We start from the raw sequence: 10,179 nt of genomic DNA on the forward strand, positions 1-10,179 counted from the left end.
AGTCCTGGACAGGCCCACAACATGTGTAGGAGATCCGCCTCCTGAGCCGGGCATCTGGGGCATTCCGCCGAAGCCGTGGCAAAGTAACGCCTGATTTTCATCGGGGTCAGGTACGCTCTATGGAGAACATAATAGTGGACCAGTTGGAAACGGGCGTTACGTGTGCCCTTCCAGGCTCGCCTCACCAACTGGGACCAGGTCGTCTCCGGTATCTCCCTACCAATGTCCTCCTCCCAGCGAGCCTTCAAAGTGGTGAGAGGAGCCAATCCCTCGGTAATCAACCTGCCGTAAAGGCAAGTGACCGCCTTCACCGTGCCCGCCGACATCATTACGTACTGGCACACCTGCGATAAATGGGGTTCCTCCTGCCCGGTCTTCCAGTATGCCTGGATCGCTCGCGCAATGGCCGAGTGCAGCAGAAAGTCACCCCGGGAGATCCCGAAGCGGTCAATGAGATCTTGAAAGGACAAGAGCGCCCCGTCCTCATATAGATCACCAACGAGCTGTAAACCGGAATCCTCCCAGGCCGCCAAACGTGACCAATCCCCTCCATGGGGGAGGGCCGTCAGCATCCCCAACGGTATTTCAGGAGCGTATGGCGTTCGCAGGTGGCCTCGGGCGTGAGCCCGATTCCAACACAGGCGGACAGTCCGCTCCTCCATCGACAAGTCCCGCAGGACTAAACGTTGTCGCAGCGCTATAAAGGAGAGAACATGCCTGGCCATTCCCGTCCCCCTTCTGTCTTCCGGGCCCCGGAACTCCCTGGCAATCTCCTGGGTGAAGGTTTGGAGCTGTGCCGCCAGATAATATTTCTCAAAGTCCGGCACAGCGAGCCCCCCCTCGTCCTTCGGCCTCATCAAGGTGTTATGGGCCACCCGCCTTCGGCCCGTACCCCAGAGAAATCCGACCACCATAGAGCGTAACCGTCGAAACGTGGCTGGTGGGACCCAGATCGGTAAAGTCCGGAAGTAATATAATAACCGGGGAAGTGCCACCATTTTGAGCAGAGCGATACGTCCCGCCACCGAGAGCGGCAGCGTGGCCCAGAAGTCCATGCAACCTCGCAGTGCCCGAATGCAGCGGGCAATGTTCCCATCTAGGAGGTCGGGTTGGTCCTGGTAAACGAATACCCCAAGGTACTTAAAGCAGTCGGGCTCCCACCTAATCTCTCTATTTAGCGCAGGGGCGGGGGTGCCCCTGCGCATCGGAAAGAGACAGGTCTTAGACCAATTTACTCGGAGGCCCGAAACCACTCCGAACTCCGTGAGCGCCAACTCCGCTCCACATAAAGCGTCGATCGAGTCCTCCAGGAAGAGCAACAGGTCGTCCGCATATAGCGAGACATAATGTGGGCCCGCCGACGTCCACAAGCCCGTATAGTGACCACCCGAGCGAAGGTGCAGCGCCAGTGGCTCCACCGCCAGCGCAAAGAGGAGTGGGGACAACGAGCATCCTTGCCGCGTACCTCGTTCCACCGGGTATCGCGATGAAATCAATGGGCCCGCTCGGACCCTGGCCGAAGCAGAGGCATAGAGAACCGCGGTCCATCTAACAAATCCCTCCCCGAGGCCGAATCTCCGTAACACCGTACTGAGATAGTCCCACTCCAGGCTATCGAAAGCCTTCTCCAGGTCCACCGATAAGACCACCGGGGACGGGGCATCCACAAGTGGTTCCCCTAGCAAACGGAACAACCTACGAATATTCATAGTCGTGTTCCGCCGTGGGATGAAACCGGCCTGGTCTTCATGCACCAGGGAGCTCATGTGTCCCAGCAGCCTCGAGGCCAAGATGCTGCTCAGTATTTTATAGTCTACCGTCAACATCGACAGGGGACGGTATGATCCCGGGTCGGACGAGTCTCGGCCCGGCTTGAGAAGAGGAACCACCATCGCCTCACACATCGAGCTCGGGAGTCGCCCCAGCCTCTTCGCCTCCCTGTAGACCACCAGTAGTCGCGGGGCTAGGAGGTCAGCGTACGCTGCGTAAAACTCCACTGGTAGGCCATCTAGGCCCGGGGTCTTGTTTCTCGCCATCCGTTTAATGGCCCCGCGGATCTCCCCCAATTCGATGTCGGACCCCAAGGCTTTCGCCACTTCCTGCTCCACGGTGCGGAGCTCCAGTGGGCGAAGATAATTGTCAAGCCGGTCTGGGTCACGTGCGGAGCGACTGCGGTACAAACATTCATAATAATGCCGGAAGCAACTAAGAATCTCCGGTTGGGTGCATACTACAGTTCCGTCTGCCCCACGCATATTAGTCGTCGTTTGGGACTGGCGAGTAGGGTTAGCCAGCCACGCCAACAACGCACTCGACCTGTCTCCTTCAGCGATAGACCGGACCGTATAGGCCTTATAATCAAAACAGCGGAGCCGTTCGACCTCTGCTGCCACCCGTTCCCTCGCCTCCGCCGTTCGTGTTTGCAATTCCGGGTGTCCGGGACGGCGAACCTCAAGCTCGCGGAGTTCCCGGTCCGCTGTGTCCAAGTCAGCCAGAATGACGCGCCTCATGCCCACCCTCTTAGAGATACAGTAACCCCTCACCACTACCTTAAAAGCGTCCCATTCCAACGCCCTAGTACTCGCGGAGCCGCCGTTGGACGCAAAATAATCCGATATTCTCTCTCCCAGGTCTGCTTTGAAGACACTGTCCTCGAGGTTCTCGGGCCGTAATTTCCAGGTGGGCACCGCCGGCGCCCCAGGAAACCAGCGAAGATCCAGTAGGAGAGGGTTATGGTCCGAGATGGTCCTAGATAAGTACTCCGATCGGACCGCTGCCGAAACCAGTTCGGGCGATCCAAGAAAGCCATCGAGTCTGACATGCAACTCATGGAGTCTCGAGAAATATGAATAATCCCTAGATGCGGAGTGATGCGCCCTCCAAATGTCCGTCAACCCCCAGCGGGTCTGCCAATCTTGTCGACCCTTAGCCGTGCGACGGACTGGGGAATCGGGAAGCGGTGGATGCGAGCGGTCCATGTCCACATCAACTACGGAGTTAAAGTCTCCCCCAAGCAGGAGGGGCCCGGCAAAGAAGTCAGCCAACGAGCCCGATAACCTGGAAAGGAAGGCAGTCTGGTCCACATTAGGAGCGTACACACAGCAAACGTTCAGGTTCCTCCCCCCTAATGTGCCCGAGATGGCCACGAAACGCCCCTCTGGATCCAACACTGTTCTCGTGACTTGGAAGGGGACCCCTGCCCTGATCCAAATTAGCCCCCCCTGGCATAAGCGGAGTACGACGTGGAAAAGACCTGCCCCCGCCATCTACGCTGCAGCGCCGCCCCTTCCGCCTTGTTCAGATGAGTTTCCTGTAGCAGCGCCATTTGCACTCCCCTACGCACTAAGTAAGCGTGGACCTTATGGCGTCTGGACATAGTGTGAAGCCCCCTTACATTCCAAGTAACACATTTCAAGTTAGCAACATCAGCCATTGTCCCAGATTGTTCTCGCACAGTTCCCCCATCCGGGTCTCCACAAAGAAAAGACAACCTTCCTCCCAGCACTGGTGGCGGCCATTTTCCCCAACCAAAACCGAACAACCCAAAAACCCGTCAAACCCCCAACCACCCACCCCAGAACAGGACCCAAACTGCACCATCTAGATCCCATCCAAACCTCGTCTGTCAACAACCCAAAAATCCCCACTAATCCTACGGTCGCCACCGTAGGAAGGCCTTATGGGCCAGGTGCGGGCTGGGCGGAGGCAGTGGGCCCTCGTCGCCCGGGCCACCAGGACTATAACAAGCCCCAACCTGTACCGAAATCTTCCGGGGCAAAAGCAGAGGCCCCCCAACCCTCTCTTCCCCATTGTTAGCAATAAAGGACGGCGACCGCCTCCCCCCTGCCGGGCCCCCACCCAAAACAAATCAGTATACCCCGTTACCCCTGTCCATCCAATAGGTCCTCCACCGATTTCGGTGTGATCACCGGTGTATGGGCGCTATCGGCCACTGAGTCCTCCGAGTCCGATGGTGCTCCCTCATCACCCAGGTTGTCTTCCTCCTCGATGGATTCATTCCGTGCTCCCGACAACTCCGACAATACTTCCAGCACTCCCCTCCGCTCCGATGATGTCTCCGCAGTTGAGGGCCCTCCTGTGCGGCCGCGGCGATTCCTGACCCTCTTGGATCGCCGTCTTTGTTCCGGCTCATCTGCCTGTTGGGACGAGGAGCCAAAGCCATCTTTCCCTGACCTGTAGAGCTCAAGCCAGTTACAGACATCCTCCGGAGTGTCGAAGAACTGGGTTTTGTCGTCGACAATGATGCGGAGCCTTGCAGGGTACAGGAGTGAATACTGAATGCCCTCGCTCCTGAGCTCGCGCTTAACTGCCAGGAAGGAGAACCGCTTGCGCTGAGTCTCGTAGGTGTAATCCGGAAAGATGTTCACCTGGCTGTTCGCTACTTTAAACGGGCCATTGTGCCTGGCGGCATTGAGGATTAAGTCCCTGTCCCGAAAATGTAGCAGCCGCGCCACTACCGGTCTCGGGGTGCGTCCCTGCTGTGGGGGTCGTGCTGGGACTCTGTGGGCCCGTTCTAGTGTGTAGAAGGAGGACAACCCTTCCGGGACCACCGTGTCTCGGAGCCAGGTCTCCAAGTACCCCACCATGTCATCATCCTCGATCTTTTCCGGCAGGCCCACCACTCGGATGTTGTTCCTCCTGTTGCGGCCTTCCGCGTCCTCCGCCCTCCGTTCCAGGGTCGCAATTCAGGATAGGGCGTCCTTCATCGTCGCAGCCAAGGTGCGCTGCGCCGGCTCCAAGGTTTCCACCTTGCTCTCCACCTCCTTGACCCGGTCTGAAAGTTTGCCATGATCTGCCCTGAGGAGGCCCAGGCTCGTCGCCACTTGAGCAATGTCCTGCTGGAGGGCCGATCTCGTGGTCGCTATCGCCTCCAGGACACGGTCGAACTGTTGCTGCATCTGCGCGCCATCAGAACTTTTCGGGTCTCTCTGCTCCTCCTTGTCCTGGGCTTCAGTGTCCGAGGCGGTCTGGTTGGATCCCTTGGCCCCTCTAGGTTTCCCCATACTCCCAGGGGCACTCCGTGAAAGTCCCGGACTAGGCGGCTCCGCGTGCAGGAATCGATCACGACCTTCCCGGGTGCTTGTCCTCAATTCGAGTATGGGCGACCGCCTTCTCCAGAGCCCGTGGAGATTCCGCCGCTTCGGCTCACGCCACCGCCACGGCGTCCGGGGGCACCGATGAGGGGGCGGAGACAGCCGTCGCCGAGTCGGGCAGACCCGCTTCTCCACTACCGCCCCGGGGTGAGGGCCACCAACTCCCTCGGATGATTTGCGGCGCCAGAGTGTCGCGCCTCCCATGTAGGTGGACTGGTCAGGAAGACGTAGCTAGTTGCGGAGTCGCGAGGCGAGCCACCGCTCGGCTCGCAGGGCGTCCGCTCTCGGTGGCCTCCACTGCGTGGGCACCCACCCGGCCGTCCAACCGAGTACAAATCCGTTGCAAAAAAGGTCTAAGCCAATAAATGTCTCACGCCCAGAAGAGCCGGGGATGGTGAAGCCAGGCGCCAGTCGCTGCCCACGGCACTTCTCCGAGTCAACAGGTCCCCACAGGGGGACAAAGGAGACCGGGCGCCATGTTGAGTCGCATTCCGCAACTCCGCAAACTTCGGTCTAAGTCCGGAGCAATTCTTGTCCGATCTCCGTCAGGGGCCTCGGCAGGTTACCGTCGGCATATTCAACAGAATGCGGGGTCTGGGGTGTCCCGCAGCCTCCAATTTTCAGGATAATCCCGGGCTCAGTCCCGGAGCCGAGCTCTCAGGCGACCATCGCCATCAGCGCCCAAGCCTGGCTATTAGCCTGTCATTTTATCACAAGAGAAATGGTTTATTGTGCCTCCAGATTGAGAGAGAAACAATGATAATCCTAGAAATGACGTCTCTGTAGCAACTGAGTATGTGTATACGGTAGTAAAAGAAACACTTACATCCAGAGAGAGAGAGGAGAGGTGTTATCACATCACCAGAGCAGAGAGAAAGATTATGATGCCACCGTACAGGGATTATGCCGTCAGCTGACTTAAAGAGATAGGAAAAATTACCATCATGGTGACTGCAGAACTCTTAGTCACTGTGGTACCTGATTAAGAGCTTAAGGCAGAACCAGAAATCATCTTCAGAGGTCTGTATCGTTTTCATAATTTTTGATCCATAGATCCCTTGTGCAAGAGGTCCTGGCACCTGTGGCCCTCTTGCCCCAAATATGTATTAATGCTCTGCTCCACTTCTGTTTGGCTAGGATAGTGCTAAAGAAATCCCTCATACCATGTTGTCCTGGTCAAGCACTCATCCAACTAGATGGGAATTGACTACCGCCTTCCAGACAGAGAGGTGAGACAGGATTAACGCAACCAGGCTTCAAGCAAACAAGTTGCACACAACTTTGTGGCCGAAAGCTGTATCAGTCTGCTGAGCAAGGCACGTAAGAGGCATGCAAAGCGGCCCATGCAGCTGCCCAGCTAACTGCAATGGGGATGTGCATTCTGAAAGCGCCTGGTGCCGCCTTTACTCTGGTTCAATGAGGGTCTTAAAAGAGCTTGAACTTGTGAAATCTTATATGATTTTGAAATACAAAACCTATTCACCTTCAGCTATATCTTTGGCTGCCTCCCTGCTCGAGGAGCCATCAACTGTGTTTTGAACAGATAATCAGAAAGTATGAAAGATTCTGTTCTTTCTACAGACATATTCAGAGCTCCAGTCATGTCAGACTCAAGAGACTCTAGTATCGCCTCAGCTGCGAAATCGCAAGATTGCAGTTGAAGAGGAACAATTATTTTCTGTTTCAAATGGCATTTAGTAGAAACCTTAAAATTAGGATTGCACTGTTTTAAACAACTTTGTGTAAAGACGTGCAAGGATCTGCCTGTGTCCTGCAAAGGGCTCCCACCACTAGCAGGTCCTTCCATCAGTGGGGGGCGGAGGGGGTTTCACTGACGACACCAACCCACTACCCCGTTTGAAACGCCAGAAAAGAACACATTTATGATTGTAGAGAAAAAAAGCACCTAAAAGAAGCTTTCCCCAGGAACATATTTCCTTTCATTTTTCAAATTGCTTTGCATTCATGTGACATCCTATCTAGCTGGTGAATGTCCTTCATGTTGAAAAAAGGGCTCATTCCTCTTTACTAGGATTGCATTGGTTGGTTTACATAGGTTTAAGAGGGGATACTGAGCCCCCTCTATGTCTGCCATATCTTTTTCAAGTTTGTTAGGCAGGGGTTGTTGGTGTGGAGGGGGCTTACCTGTTTTCCTGCATCCTCTTTTCATCCTTCTTCAGGTGCCTTATTTGGTTTTTCCCCTTTCTCACCCAACTACTTCCTACACCCTCTACACTTTCTCCGATGATGCCTTAATAACACTATCCCTACAGCTTCCAAAGTACCCCTAATCCTCTGTTTGTGTCTGAGTACCTCAGCCCCCACCTGTCCCTGCTTATACCAGAGCACCTGTACTAGACTTATACTCTGATACCTAGCCCGCCACGTGCCTAACAAGTTCTTCCAGTACCTTTCCCCAGCCTCTACTGGAGTACCTCTGCCCCTACCTGTACCCAAGTCTCTCTCGCCCTGCCTATACCATACTACCGGTACCAGACCAATACACTGACACATCTACTGCCACCTACACAGCAGTACCTTTACTTATACCCAAGTACAATATTCTCAGTAATACCCTAATTCCTTTCCCTAATCTATAAGGGAGTAACTCTTCCTCACCCAAGTCTCTTTACCCCTCCCTATACTATAGTTTCTGCACTCGGATACCTAGTGCGGCCTTCAATAGATAAATTGCACATTTCTGCTCTTCATGCCATAGGCGACAGCAGATGTTATCCATACAGTCTCCTTACCTTCTCGCCTCTGGTACCTGGGAGCCCCTTGGCGCCCTGCAAAAGAAAGAAGAAACGTCAGCGGTAGTGACGCAAGGTCCTGCGCCATTCTTCACAGCAGCACGCGCTCTTTGGCCGCGCCGCACTCGCATGGATTCCCGCCCTCCCTCCCGAAGGTCAACAAGGTTAACGTGACGCTTTTCACAAGCAGCAGAAGGGAGAACAGCTGTCATTGCCGATGACTTCATTTTGAAACACACACACCCTAGCACAATGACCGGGCACACACAATGTGATGTCACCATCGCTGCGTTGAAATGCTGGGGAACTGTGTTTGTTACGGATTTATTCTAAATTTAATTTGAACAATTTGAGAATATCATATCCTACTGTTACTAAGTAGCACCCGAAACCAGGTGATCGAATTGAGTGAGACCAGCGTGCCTCAAATCACAAATGGCGTCAGTGTGTGCAAGGACTCTTAGCGCCTTCACTGGTGCTTTGGGCACTAGGCACCATCAGGAACACGACGGGCCGGTCACCTCTGAGTCACTCCCCAGTAACAGCCTCAAGGATAGTGTAAAAACGTGATATGCGATGGACTGAGAGTTCATGCGCCGATGGAATATTAAACCAACAACCTCCGCTCCATTCAGCGACGCTGGCCAGCGTGCGCCACGGTGGGCCTGTTTACACAGAAGATAATAGCACGAGCAACGTAAATCCTCTTTCCTCAGGTGCAAAGTGTAAGAGTTGTTATGGAAACCACAAAAGTTCATCAATTGATGTGTGAATGTGGATGCGAGAGAACACCGGAGGCGGAAAAAGATTCCACATCCATCTAAAAATACCACTATCACAATTAATCAAATAAACTAGCAGGAAAGGTGAAGGAAAGTTCAAAAAAACTCACGGCAGAATCATTGAAAATATTATCAGCTTTAAGGCTATTCTGCGTGATTCCTTTTCCGAGTTAATCTGTGAGGCAATGCCGGAACACGGGGAGGCGTAGAAGCACGTGCCTCAGAGACCCACAATGCAGCTGCCGGTGACTGTGCGCAGAGCGTAGAACTTTAGTACCCAACATGGCTGTGTGTTGATATGTACATTCTCCTGGGGTGGACAGAGTGCACAAACAGCAGAGTCCACTACATCACGGGGTATTACATCACATTGTGGGGCATTACATCAAACTCTTGGTAGTAAGCAAGGTATCAGGTCATGTCCCGCGTCTGGCTCTACTCCAACCCTAGATTGTTGACACTACATTTGACTTGTAGAGCTCCCCAGATGGACGCACATAACCCCTAACCTCAGGAAACTCCACCTTGGCTACCAATCATGGAGGGATGCCAGTACAAGCAAAGGCACTACACAACGAAGGATCAGTGTACCTTAACCAATGTGTGCCCTTTCACCAGCCCACCAAGATACTCGGATCCGGATCCCACGTCCCAGTTGCCACCCATCGCAACCGCCGGACAAACAGCGGAGGCAGCTCCTTCTCCCATCTGGCGAAAAAGACCTGGAGTGACCTCCCCTTGCACCTCAAAGACTCACCATCACTCCAGCAATTCAGGAAGAATCTCAACACTTCGATGTTCAACCAAGAGGAGAACAGGCAGCATGATCTGACAGCGCCTTGAGATGCTCACTGGTGAAGGAGCCATGCTCTACAAATCCTGACTGATTGATTGACTTGTAGAGCTCAGAAGTAACTGTAAGATGCCACTAGGGGTGGGTGAAGAATTCTGCTCCGCCGGTGCAGTTCGCAGAGTTTTGTCCCCTCTCCGCTGTTCCGAAAAACTCTGCGAAGTGACGCAGAGCAGAGCTTTTTCTCTTGCACAGCTCGCCAAAGTTGAGTTGGCGAGCGCTCGCAAGAAAAAATCATGCACTGCTAGACCTCCTTCTGGCATGATTTCTCAACACAGTCAGTCTCAGCAGGTCGCAATAGCTCACGTTGAGAAATCTGCCACTCACGTTGAGGAAGCTGTTGCTCAAGTAGAATGTCTACTTGAGCAGCAGAAAGCAGCAGTGCCCTCCGGCTCGACATGGAGTGCCGTTCGTGCTGATTTTACAGCATGGGACAAACTCCCAGTGCTTAAAATCAGTGTGAGCAGTGCAACTTAATAGACTCCGTCACTCGTAGAACTCAGTGGAGCGCATCCGAGTTTTTGTAGCACTTCCCGGAGTTCTGCAGAGTAGAACTCAGCAAACTTTGCCCAGGCCTAGGTGCCATTAGGGGTAGGCAAAGAATTTCGCTCTGCCGGCAGAGTTCACTGAGTTTTGGCCAGTCAGCACTGTTCCACAAAACTCTGCGAAGTGACTCAGAG

The sequence above is a fragment of the Lissotriton vulgaris genome, chromosome 1_1, assembly GCF_964263255.1.
Source record: "Lissotriton vulgaris chromosome 1_1, aLisVul1.2, whole genome shotgun sequence".
Classification (NCBI taxonomy): domain Eukaryota; kingdom Metazoa; phylum Chordata; class Amphibia; order Caudata; family Salamandridae; genus Lissotriton; species Lissotriton vulgaris.